This window comes from Cervus canadensis, chromosome 7 (assembly GCF_019320065.1).
Source record: "Cervus canadensis isolate Bull #8, Minnesota chromosome 7, ASM1932006v1, whole genome shotgun sequence".
Classification (NCBI taxonomy): domain Eukaryota; kingdom Metazoa; phylum Chordata; class Mammalia; order Artiodactyla; family Cervidae; genus Cervus; species Cervus canadensis.
In genome coordinates, this window is record NC_057392.1 from 20477016 (window position 1) to 20489775 (window position 12760).

The window sequence follows — 12760 nt, forward strand, 5'->3', positions numbered from 1 at the left end:
ATTTTCTTTTCCAGGGGATCTTTCTGACCCAGGGATCGAACCCGGGTCTCCTGCACTGCAGGCAGATTCTTTACCATCTAAGCCACCAGGGAAGCCCATTTAGATATTAGGAAACAGTGTAGAGAAGAGAATTGTGCAAAACATGTCTTTTCACAAAAGAGACCGGAGCTGCAGGGCCCGTCTTAGGAGCAGGAAACAGCCCCCGCCCCACGAGGAAGGGCCGTGCAACAGCCGCGTCCTCCAGAACAGACGACACACACGACCCGCGTCCCCCACCACCACCATACACTGGGAAGGTCTGTGTTTACCAAACTCCGTTTCAGAAAAATGTTCCCTTTGCCGCATCCTGGGAGACAATCACACAGAGAGACTGTTTTTCCCTTTTATGAGTAAAATAAAAGTTAATGGCAGCTACAAAACTTCCATGCCTCTTTTTTATGATGACAGCACTGTTTTCTTTTGAAAACCATCAGATTATTTGTCATTTTTATATGATTTGAGCAGATTAAGCAGTGGGCTTTTCCTAATTCTGGAATACATGACTTTAGCCTCTAACGCATGCACTGCACCCACTGTGCACCCCCACCTGCCGGTGGGGAGCAAAGAGGGCAGATAACCATCGGAGTAGGCTGCTGCATTCTTAACCCTGTGATCAGAGCTCCCATGGGGAGGAGGGGTCCCTGGAGAGGAGGGGCCTTTTCCCTTGTTGACTGAAGGCTGCCGGAGCCCCTTGCTGAAGTCAGGACTGAACAGGAAGCTGAAAGGGTTTCAGGGAGGGGCCCCAGTGCTGCCCCCCGGGATGCAAGGTCCGCCAGGAGAGGACCACATGTATCAGAGGGCCAGCCATCATCCAGAGGCGGATGTGCTGTAAAGGCAAAATACACACAGAATTTTGCAGACCCAGTATGGAGAAAAGGAATATAAAATGTGTTGTGGATAATGTTTATGTTTCATGTTTTCTTATCAGGAGGTAATTCACATAGCGTGAAATCCTCCATTTTCAAGTGCACAAATTCAGTAGTTTGTAGCGGTTTCACTCTTGCCCCAGCATCACTGCTCACTGATGCCAGAATGTTTCCATCGCCCCCATAAGCAGCCCCATAGCCACCAGCAGCTCCTCCTGTCCCCTCACCCTGGCAACCGCTCGTCTGCCTGCCGTCTCCACGGACAGTCCTGTTGTGGATGTGTCGTATCACGAAGTGTGTGGTCCTATACTCCTGGCTTCTTTCACTTGGCCTGATGCTGGCAGGGTTTTTCTGTGTTACAGTGAAGGTCATCGTTCATCCCGTCTTGTGGAAGAGCCACAGGGTGTTTATCTACTCATGGATGTTGGGATGCTTCCTCTTTTTGCTACTGTGAATGATGCAACTGTGAACATTTGTAGGCAAATTTTCCAGGGAATGGTACGTGTTGAAATGAGATATTTTTGAGATAAGTTGCGTTAGATAAAGCATATCAATTAAAAAAGCAAAAGAGCCTAGCTACCTTGGAGGAAGGGTCTGAGATAAGAGCATGTGTGAACTAAGGACTCCATTCTCCGAGTTGAGCCCCCCAACTGCAGACTTTCTCTGCAAAGGGGGCAGACCGTAATCTCTGAGGACTGACACCCCAAGAAGGTGCCTCCTGGTCAGAGAGGGAGCGATGGACCGCCCCTCGGGGGGACAGATACCCACTGAATACGCAGTTGCCCAGAGGGATGCAAAGTGATGAGCTCAGCTGCTGTCCTGCACCTGCTCCCCCACTCACACTTCCCAGCTTTGCCTTTGCTCCTCCCACCCCCCAGCTTTCCTGGGGTCATCTCCAAGTGCCCTGCTGGCGCCCAAGTCTTTGTCTCCAGATCGGCTTTGGAGGATCCCAGTCTAAGAAACAGGGACTGCCCAGCTGCCCTCGTTCAGTGGTCAGTGGGGGGAAGTGGCCTCAGGAAAAGCGAGCTGACCACACTGCACTCCAGTTTCCCTGCAAAGCAGATGTCAGGATGCACAGTTCTTCGAGGATAAATGAAGTAATTCACGCAAACTGCTCAGCACGGTGCCTGCCACTTGGGGAGCACTCGCTAAATGGTGCTATCATTTAAAATGCCCTAAAGGGCATGTTTGCATGGCTGACTGCATCTCTCTGGAATTGTTGAATTTTAATAGAGCAGGAGTGCTTCCTAAGGCCTGAACTACACACGGAGGGCTGGCTCTTTTTTCCCTTGCCAGTCAAGTTAATGCTTGACATTTGAGCACAAGCATGTTGCTTAGAAGCAATAATAATGGTTCTTAATAATATTTTCTATTTTTAGTGCAATTTCATGGCCCACAGCTTGGTCATCCTAGCCTTAGTCATCTTTACTTGCATTCTTTTGAAAACAAAAAGGGTTCAGCGTATGAAATGAAATGCTACCACTCTCCTGTGAGATTTCTGAGCTTAACCCACTTCTGTTTTCTGTAGCTTTATGGAATCGCACATTCACCCAATCTGAGGTGGTCTCGCCAGCTTCAGGAGCACATCACTGTCTGGGGTGTGGCAGCAAACAGGGATACTGAACACAGAATCTGCACATGATGGCAACAGAATCTAGTCCAGTCGGCAGGTGGTGTCCACGGGTCCCACATCCACAGATGCTGAGGACCGACTCAGGATACCAAAATCATCAGCAGACTTTGGTATCCTTGTGGAGCGGGGTCTTGGAACCACTCCCACTGCGAATACTGAGGAACCACCGTGTAGTACCTCCAGGAGGCAAACCATTCTCTCTGCCTCTAGGCATCTGTGACAGCCACACACCCCACGCATACATCTGTGTCTCCCTAACTGCGCGCTGAGATGCACACACGTGAAGGGTACTCTGTGATGAACTTTGATGAAAGTGCGCACGTGCGTAGCCACCACCCCAGCCAAGACAAAGAACGTTTCCGTTGCCCCAGAAAAATTCCCTTGTGCTTCTCTTCAAGTCAGTTCCCAGACACCATAAGAAACCTCTGTGTGACTTCTTTCACCGCAGGCAGAGTGCTCTTTGCTGTTCTTAAATTTCATGAGAATGGCATCACACAGAGCGTGCTCTTTTATGCCTGCATTCTCTCGTTCAGGATCGTGTTTTTAAGATTCACACGTGTCATTTATTTACTTTGTATCTGTTGTTGTTGTTCAGTCCCTAAGTCAATGTCCATCTCTTTGCCACCCATGGACTGCAGCATGCCAGGCTTCCCTGTCCTTCACTGTCTCCCAGACTTGACTCAAACTCATGTCCATTGATGACAGCCAATCCTCTCATCCTCTGTCACAGCCTTCTCCCCCTGCCCTCAATCTTTCCCAGCATCAGGGTCTTTTCCAGTGAGTCGGCTCTTCAAATCAGGTGGCCAAAGTATTGGAGCTTCAGCATCAGTCCTTCTAATGAATATTCAGGGTTGATTTCCTTTAGGATGGACTGGTTTGATCTCCTTGTATCGCTGAGTAGTATTCTATTTCATGAGCGCTCCATAGCTGGTCAGTAATTCTCCTGTGGACGGACATTTCCAGTTTGGGGTTTAACTGTGGTGAGCATTGTACATGTCCTATTACACACATGTTCATCAGTTACCTTGGGTAATACCTAGAAGTGATGCTAGTTCATATGGCAAACTGTTCTCCCAGGTGGCAGTACTATTTCATGTTCCCACCAGTAATGTGTGAGTGATCTGGTTGTCATAGCCAACCTCACACCAGGCATTCTGAGTGTTTTTAATTTTAGACATTCAAGTAGGCGTAAAATCTTACTTCTTTATGGTTTAAATTTACATTTCTCAGATGACTTAATAATTGCTGAGCATGTTTTCCTGTGCTTGTTGAGTGCTTGAGTATCTTACTCTGTGAAGTGTCTATTCCAAGCATTTTGTGCATTTTTTAGACTGTTGTATTAGTTTTTCTCACTTGTCTAGTCACACAGTAGTGTCTGACTCTTTTGGGACCCCGTGGACTGTAACCCACCAGGCTCCTCTGTCCATGGGATTTCCCAGGCAAGAATACTGGAGTGGGTTGCCATTTCCTTCTCCAGGGGATTTTCCCAACCCAGGGGTTGAACTTGGATCTCCTGCATTGCAGGCCTTCTTTACCACTGAGCCACCTGGGAAGCCCCAGTGTTTACCACTGGTTTATGGAAAACCATATATTCTGCATGCAGTTCATTTGTGAGATGTATACATAGCAAATGTCTTTTCCCAATTTGTGACTTACCTTTTTCATTTTCTTGGAGAGGTCATTTGAAGAGCAGAAGTTTCTAAGTTGATGAAGTCAATCGCGCAAGTTTTCTTGATGTATAGTACTTTCTGTGTCTTCTTTAAGAATCCTTTCTTACCCCAAGTCATGAAGATACATTTTCTGGAAATTTAGGGTTATAGTTGTTATATTTTAATTTGTGACCCATTTCAAATTAATCTTGTGTATGGTGTGAGGTAGGGGGTTGACAGTATTTTTTTTTCCATACATGTATCCAGTTGTCATAGCACCCTTTGTTAAAAAAAGACTTTCCTTTTCCATTGAACCCCTTTGGCATGTTTGTTGAAAATTAATCAACTCATGTGTGGGTCGCTTTCTGGGCTCTGTTCTGTTTCATGCATCTGTGTGTCCTGACACCAGGACCACACTGCTTCAATTGCTAGAGCTTGGAGTCCAGTAATCTTCCACATCTGTACTTCTTTGGGGGTTATTTTGGTTCTCTGGGTCATTTTCTTTTCCCTACAAATTTTAGAATAAATAATCAAACTTGTCAATTTCTTTCAAAAAGTCTTCTCTTACTTAGACTTGGATTGAATTTGGGAACAATAACATCTAAGCAATAAGTCTTCCAACCATGAGCATGGTACATCCCTCCACTCAGCAAGACTTAGAGCTTTCAGGATGAAGGTCCTGCATACTTCTTCTTAAATCTGTTTCTCAGCTTTCTGAGAAAAATTCTGAGAAAATTCCTGAGAAAAATCCTTTGTTTTCTGGCGTTATTGTAAATAGGGTCTTATTTAATTTCCCATTTGTTTGCTCCTCTTTTATAAAAACTACAGGAGATATTGGTATATTTCTGAAATGTTTATTGGCATATACTTGCTTTACAATGTTGTGTTAGTTACTAGTGTACAACAAAATGAATCAGCTCTATGTACACATATATCCCCTCTTTTTTTAATTCTTTCCCATTTAAGACACCACAGAGCACTGAGTTACACAGTACCCTGAGCTACATAGTAGGTTCTCACTAGTTGTCCATTTTTTATACAGTATCAAAGGGAAAAGGGGAAAGATATACCCAACTGAATGCTAAGTTCCAGAGGATAGCAAGGAGAGATAAGAAGGCCTCCTTAAATGAACACTGCAAAGACAGAGGAAAACAATAGAATGGGAAAGACTAGAGATCTCTTCAAGAAAATTGAAGCTGTCAAAGGAACATTTCATGCAAGGATGGGCACAATAAAGGACAGAAACTGTAAGGACCTAACAGAAGCAGAAGAGATTGAGAAGAGGTAGCAAGAATACCCAGAAGAGCTATACAAAAAAAGGTATGACCTTTTGACCTGGATAACCACAATAGTGTGTCACTCACCTAGAGCCAGACATCCTGGAATGTGAAGTCAAGTGGGCCTTAGGAAACATTACTACTAACAAAGCTAGTGGAGGTGATGGAATTCCAGCGGAGCCATTTAAAGTTCTAAAACATGATGCTGTTAAAAGTGCTACTCTCAGTATGCCAAGAAATTTGGAAAACTCAGCAGTGGCCACTGAACTGGAAAAGGTCAGTTTTCATTCAAACCCCAAAGAAGGGCAATGCCAAGGAATGTTCAAGCTACTGCACAATTGTACCCGTTTCACATTCTAGCAAGGTAATCCTCTAAATCCTTCAAGTTAGGCTTCAACAGTACGTGAACTGAGAACTTCCAGATGTACAAGCTGGATTTAGAAAAGGCAGAGGAACCAGAGATCAAATTGCCCGCATTTGTTGGCTTGTGGAGAAAGCAAGGGAGTTCCAGAAAAACATCTACTTCTGCTTCATTGAGTACACTAAAGTCTTTGACTGTGTGGATCACAACAAACTGGAAAATTCTTCAAGAGATGGGAATACCAGACCACCTTACCTGTATTCTGAGAAACCTGTATGCAGGTCAAGGAGCAACACTTAGAATCAGACATGGAACAACTGACTGGTTCCCAATTAGGAAAGGATATATATATATATATATATATATATATATATATATATATATATATTGTCACCTTGCTTATTTAACTTTTTTGCAGAGTACATCGTGTGAAATGCTGAGCTGGATGAATCACAAGCTGGAATCAAGGTTGCTGAGAGAAATATCAACAACCTCAGCATGCAGATGATACCACTCTAATGGCAGAAAGGGAGAGGACCTAAAGACCCTCTTGATGAAGGTGAAAGAGGAGAGTGAAAGGCTGACTTTAAACTCAGCTTTCAAGAAACGAAGGTCATGGCATCTGTCCCATCACTTCATGGCAAATAGATGGGGAAAAAATTGATACAGTTACAGACTTTATTTTCTTGAGCTCCACAATCACTGTGGATGGTGACTGCAGCCATGGAATTAAAAGATGCTTGTTCCTTGGAAGGAAAGCTATGACAAACCTAGACAGCATATTGAAAAGCAGAGACATCACTTAGCCAACAAAGGTCCATCTAGTCAAAGCTATGGTTTTTCCAGTAGTCATTATGGATGTGAAAGTTGGACCATAAAGAAGGCTGAGTACCAAAGAATTGATGCTTTTGAACTGTGATGCTAGAGAAGACTCTTGAAAGTTCTTTGGACTGCATGGATATCAAGCCAGTCAATCCTAAAGGAAATAAACCCTGAATATTCATTGGAAGGACTGATACTGAGGCTCCAATATTTAGCCACCTGATGTGAAGAGCCAACTCTTTGGAAAAGACCCTGATGCTGGGAAAGATTGAAGTCCAAAGGAGAAGGGTCAGGAGACGATGAGATGGTTAGATAGCATCATCAACTCAATGGACATGAATTTGAACAAACTCCAGGAAATAGTGGAGGACAAAGGAGCATGATGTGCTGCAATTCATAGGGTTGCAAAGAGCTGGACACAAATTAGACACTGAACAGCAGTGATCAATATTGTGTATGTGTCAATCCCAATCTTCCAATTCATCCCCCACATACCCTCCTTCCTCCTTGGTAGATATTTGTGTATTGACATAGGATCTTGTGACATTGCTTATTAGTTCATGTGTTATTTCCGGTAGTTATTTTATAGAATCTTAGGATTTTTCCATAGAGACAATCATATCTTCTAATAATAAAGACAGTGTTACTTCCTACATTCCAGTCTTTTGGGGTTTTATTTCTTTTACTTGTCTTATTCCATTGATTGAAACTGCAATACAAGAGAACAGACATCCTTACCTCATTCCAACCTTAAGGAATATGCATCCACTTTTTACCATTGGGTGTGACATGAGATACAGACTTTTCGTAGGTGTCCTTTATCAGATTGAGGATGTCTTATTCTAGTTTTCTAAGAGTTTTTTTGTCAAATGGTCTTTGACAAAATTCTCTGTTAAATTTTGCCAGATGTTCTTTGTGTACCTACTGAGATGAGTTGATGAAGTTTCTTTTTATTAGTTTTCTAAAGGTTGTTTTCTCAATAGAAACAGGTGTTAAATTTTGTTACATGTTCTTTCTGTACCTACTGGGATAACATGATTTTTTTCTCCTTTATTCTGTTAAGATAGTGAATTATAGTGACTGATTTTTGAGTGCTAAAACAGCTTTGCATTTCTGGGATAATTCCACTTGTATTCCCAGGAAGTATTCCTAGGAAAATATTTGGGAAGAAATTTAACAAAAGGTATACAGACCCTCTACTCTGATCTAAGATGTATGCTCCTTTTATATTTTGCTACATTTTATTGTTAATAATATGTTAAGGAGTTTTGTATCCATGCTCCTATGGGATGTTGGCTTATGCCATTTTTCTTGTGATGTCTGTCAGGTTTTTATAAAATATATTGGGAGGTTTGCTTTTTTCTCTATTTTCTACAAGATTTTATGTACTTTGGGTTTTATTTCTACCTATTCATTTGTGCGTAATGTATTTCTTGATACACTCAAGGTTAGGTTTATCATGTTACCTTTTTTTTTTTTTTTTTTTATCTTGGGTTTGGTTTCCTGTTGCTTCTCTTCTTCCTTCTCTTGGATTCATTGGATAAATTTTGTATTCTAGTTTATTTCTTCTATTGACTCTTTTCCTCTACTTTTTAGCATAACTTTTAGTTGGTTGTTATATTTCACTATGTATCCTTAACCTTTCTTTTTTTTTTTTTTAATTACAAGCTTTCTTTTTTTGGAGACCCAATAAAAAGCAAAGTTGAGTGAAAAGCACAGAGCGTCCCCTGCGTTCCCTCCCTATACACTCACACAGCCCCCCCACCGTCAGCATCCTGCCTGAGCGCTTCATGTTCATTGTAATCAGTAAGCAGCAGACACGTCATTGTCAGCCAAAGTCCAAGTTACTATCAGGGTTCAATCTTTGTGGTATACAGTCTGGGTTTTCAGACGCATAATGACCCGCATCTACCACTGCAGGGTCATACAGGGTAGTTTCTCTGCCCTAAAAATCCTCTGTGCTTCACCTGTTCATCTGTCCTTTCCCCTACACCCCTGGCAACTACTAATCTTCTTAATGTCTCCATAGTGGTGCCTTTTCTAGAATATTTATGGTTGGTATCATACAGTCTGTAGCCTTTTCAGATTGACTTCCTTCACTGAGGAAGTTTCCTTTATACCTTGTCATAGCTTCATAGCTCATTTCTTCCTAGTGTGGATTAATGTTCCATGAATATACTGTAGTTTGTTTATGCCTTCACCTATTGAAGAATGGCTTGAGTGTGTCAAAGTTTTGGCAACTATGAACAGAGCTGCTGTAAACATTTGGGTGAATGTTGCCATTTGTTTTTTCATGTATTTATTTCCTTCTTGGATGCACTGGGTCTTCATTGCTATGTGCGGGCTTTCTCTATTTGCAATGAGAGAGGGTTACTCTAGCTATGGTGTGTGGGCTTCTCATTGTGGCTACTTCTCTTCTTGCAGAGCCACAGGCTTTAGGGTGCTCCGGCTTCAGTAGTTGTGGTACATGGGCTTAGTTGCATCAAGACATGTGGAATCATCCCAGGGGTTGAACCTGTGTTCCCTGTATTAGCAGGTGGATTCTTAATCACTGGACCACCCGGGGAGCCCAGTCATTTGTTTTTTATTGATCTTGGATCCAGGATTCCTCTTCTTCTGCCTTCTTGTGGGTTTCAGCTGTTTGGGGTAAATACCCCGGAGTGCAGTTGCTCAATCATGCATTTAATTTTGTAAGAAACCATCAAACTACCAGTCCAAAGTGACTGTACTATTTTGCATTTCCACCAGCAATGAATGAGAGTTCCTGTTGCTCCGCATCCGCACTAGCATTTGGTGGTGTTGGTGTTTTTGATGTTTTTTTGCTATTTTTTCAATTCTAATAGGTGTGAGTGGTATCTCCTTATGGTTTTTTTTTTTTCTTTCTCTTTTTAATTTTTTTTTTTCCAGTGGGTTTTGTCATACATTGACATGAATCAGCACTAGATTTACACGTATTCCCCATCCTGAGCCCCCCTCCCACCTCCCTCTCCACCCGATTCCTCTGGGTCTTCCCGGTGCACCAGGCCCGAGCACTTGTCTCATGCATCCCACCTGGGCTGGTGACCTGTTTGTTTCACCATAGATAATATACATGCTGTTCTTTCACAACATCCCACCCTCACCTTCTCCCACAGAGTTCAAAAGTCTGTTCTGTACTTCTGTGTCTCTTTTTCTGTTTTGCATATAGGGTTGTCGTTACCATCTTTCTAAATTCCATATATATGTGTTAGTATGCTGTAATGTTCTTTATCTTTCTGTCTCCTTATGGTTTTAATTTGCAGTTCCCTAATGATATTGAGCATCTTTTCATATGTTTACTTGCCCCGTGGATATCTTTTTCTCTTGAACTGTCTTTTCAGATCTTTGCCCATTTTTAAATCATTCTTAACTTTTTAGTCTATTTAAAATTAACATACCACTTCACATAAAAAGTAAGGACTTTGCAACAGTAGAATTCCTCCCCACAACCTTTGAGCTATTGCCACAGTTCACTTTACATCTATGCCATACACTGAATGCTTGTGTCCCCCCAAAATTCACATGTTGAGATCCTAACTGCCAGTGTAATGGCATTTGGAGGTGGGGCCTTTGGATGGTGAGTAGGTCATGAGAGTGCGGCCCTTATGAATAGGATTAGCGCCCTTATAAAGGAAACCTAGTATTCTTGTCTGGGAAATCCCATGGACAGAGGAGCCTGGCGGGCTGCAGTCCATGGGGCCACAAAAAGTCAGACATGATTTTTAGTGACTAAACAATGACAGAGACCTCAGAGAGCTCCCTCGTCCCTTCTGCCCCGTGAAGACAGTGGAACAGTGTCCATCTATGTGCCTGGCAGTGGGCCCTCACCAGACACTGACTCTGCTGGTGCTGTGATCTTGGACTCCAGCCCCAAAACTGTGAGAAGCAAATGTCTGTTGTTTACAACCCACCCAGTCTCTGGTCGTCTGTTACAGCAGACGGAGCAACTAAGACAATTTACATCCATTATAAACTCCATAATACAGTATTAAGATTTTCAAACAGCCAGCTGTCTTTTGAAGAAATGATTAAAAGAAACTTAAAGATAATTTTTTGCCAATTCTGCTGCTTTTTTTTTTCCTGTAGATTCCAACTCCTGAGTGGTGTTACAGCCCTTCAGCCTGAAATTTTTCTTTTTTCTTTTAACATTTCCTGAAGTGCAAACTACTAGTGACTAATCCTCTCAGCTTTTGCCTCTCTGAATTTGTCTCTGTTTTGCCCTCATTTTGAAATCTTTTTCAGGGTATAGGTTGCTGCATTCTGGGCTTTGTTTTGTTTTTGTGTTTAGAAGGAGTCTAAAGATGTCCTTTTTTTTTTTTTTTTCTGGCTTCCACTGTTTCTGATGAGAAGTCAGTTTTTATTGTTTCATTTTGTCATTGTTGTTCAGTTGCTCAGTTGTGTCCAACTCTTTGCGATCCCATGGACTGTAGCATGCGTCCATGGGGTGAAGGACAGCCAGCTTCCCTGTCCTTCACCATCTCCCTGAGTTTGCTCAGACTCATGTCCATTGAATCAGTGATGCCATCCAACTATCTCATCTCTGTCCTTGTTCCCCTGCAAAGGTGTCCTGTTTCTCTGGACACTTTGAAGGTGTTTTTCCTTTATCTGTGGGCTTCAGCACTTTGACCCTGCTTTGTCCTCATTCTCTTCTTGTTTATCCTTCTTGGTGTTTTTGTTGAGCTTCCATGGGGTATAAGTTTGTTTTCATTAAATTTGTAAACATTTTCACAATTATTTCATTAAGTGTATTTTATGCTCCAATTCTCTCCCCTTTCCTTCTGAGTCTAATTACATGTAGTTAGAACATTTGTTCTTATCCCTCAAGTGACTGGCTCTGTTATTTTTTTAATATTCTTTTCTTTCTGCTCTTCAGATTGGAGAGTTCCTGATGATGGATCCTCAATTTCCCTGACTATTCTTCTTCAAATTGCTATAAGCCCACCCATGATTTTTTAACTTCACATACATTTTTAAATTCAACAATGTCATATTCTTGTTTGTAGATTTTCCTCTTAAGATCCCTGTCTGTTTACCACTTACTAGCATCATTTTCTTTATTTTTGGATGTATTGCGTGCTCAGCCACTCAGTCCTGTCTGACTCTTTGTGACCCCATGAACTGTAGCCCACCAGAGTCCTCTGTCCATGGAATTTTTCAGGCAAGAATATTGGAGCTCATTTCCATTTTCTTCTCCTGGGGATCTTCCCAACCCAGGGATCAAACCCCTGCCTCCCATGTTGGCAGGCAAATTCTTTACCGCTGAGCCCCCTAGTTGGCCAAAAAGTTCTTCTGGGTTTTCCCATAAGATGTTATGGAAAAACTTCAGTGAACTTTTTGACTAACCCAATACTTATAATTGCCACATGAAAAGCAATTATAAGGACATGCTCATTTCAACCTCTGTGTCATCTGGGGTTTTTTATTTTTAATTTATCTTGTGCAGCCACTACGATTATGCTACTGATGGAGGAGAATCTTTGGTTCTGCTCAGTTTCTGATAGAGTTTTGCAAGAGTCCTCCTGTCAGATGAGGCCTCCATCATCCATCACCTTCTTTGATCAGAGTTGACCCTGAGAGAATTCTTCCTGACACCCATCTTCTGGGGTCATTTCACACACCGTCAAAGCCCAGATACAGTGGACCAGGATGGACTCCCTTTGGCTTCTCCGTAATTCTACTTTCCCACAGAGTGTCCTATCACCAAGACATATGAGGTTATCACATAATGGACAAAGTCCCGCCAGCGTGTACCATCAATCAGCCGCTAGTTCTCAGCTTCACATTCCTCTGAGGGTGTCCTTCTCCCTCAAAAGTCCACCCACCTCATCATACCATGGCGGCGGAGGGCAGGGGTCTGTTCTCAGAGAGGAGGCCAGTATGCAGAATGTCTTTGCCCTCATAGGTCAGCGAGACACTGCCCATCTTCTATTTTTTTATACTGATGCCTTTTAATTTTTATTATTAATGTTTTAATTGGAGTATAGTTGCTTTACAATGTTGTGTTAGTTTCTGCTGTATATCAAAGTGAATCAGTCACATGTACACATATATCCCCCTCTTTTGGATTTCCTTCCTGTTTAGGTCACCGCAGAGCA

At 42.4% G+C, this 12760-nt stretch overlaps 1 protein-coding gene across 2 annotated transcripts in view; it reads left to right on the forward strand.

Annotated features, from left to right (window-relative positions):
• The window catches only part of PDE9A (phosphodiesterase 9A), a 105621-nt gene that overhangs the window by 43319 nt on the left and 49542 nt on the right, over window positions 1-12760 (forward strand). The window lies entirely within an intron of this gene.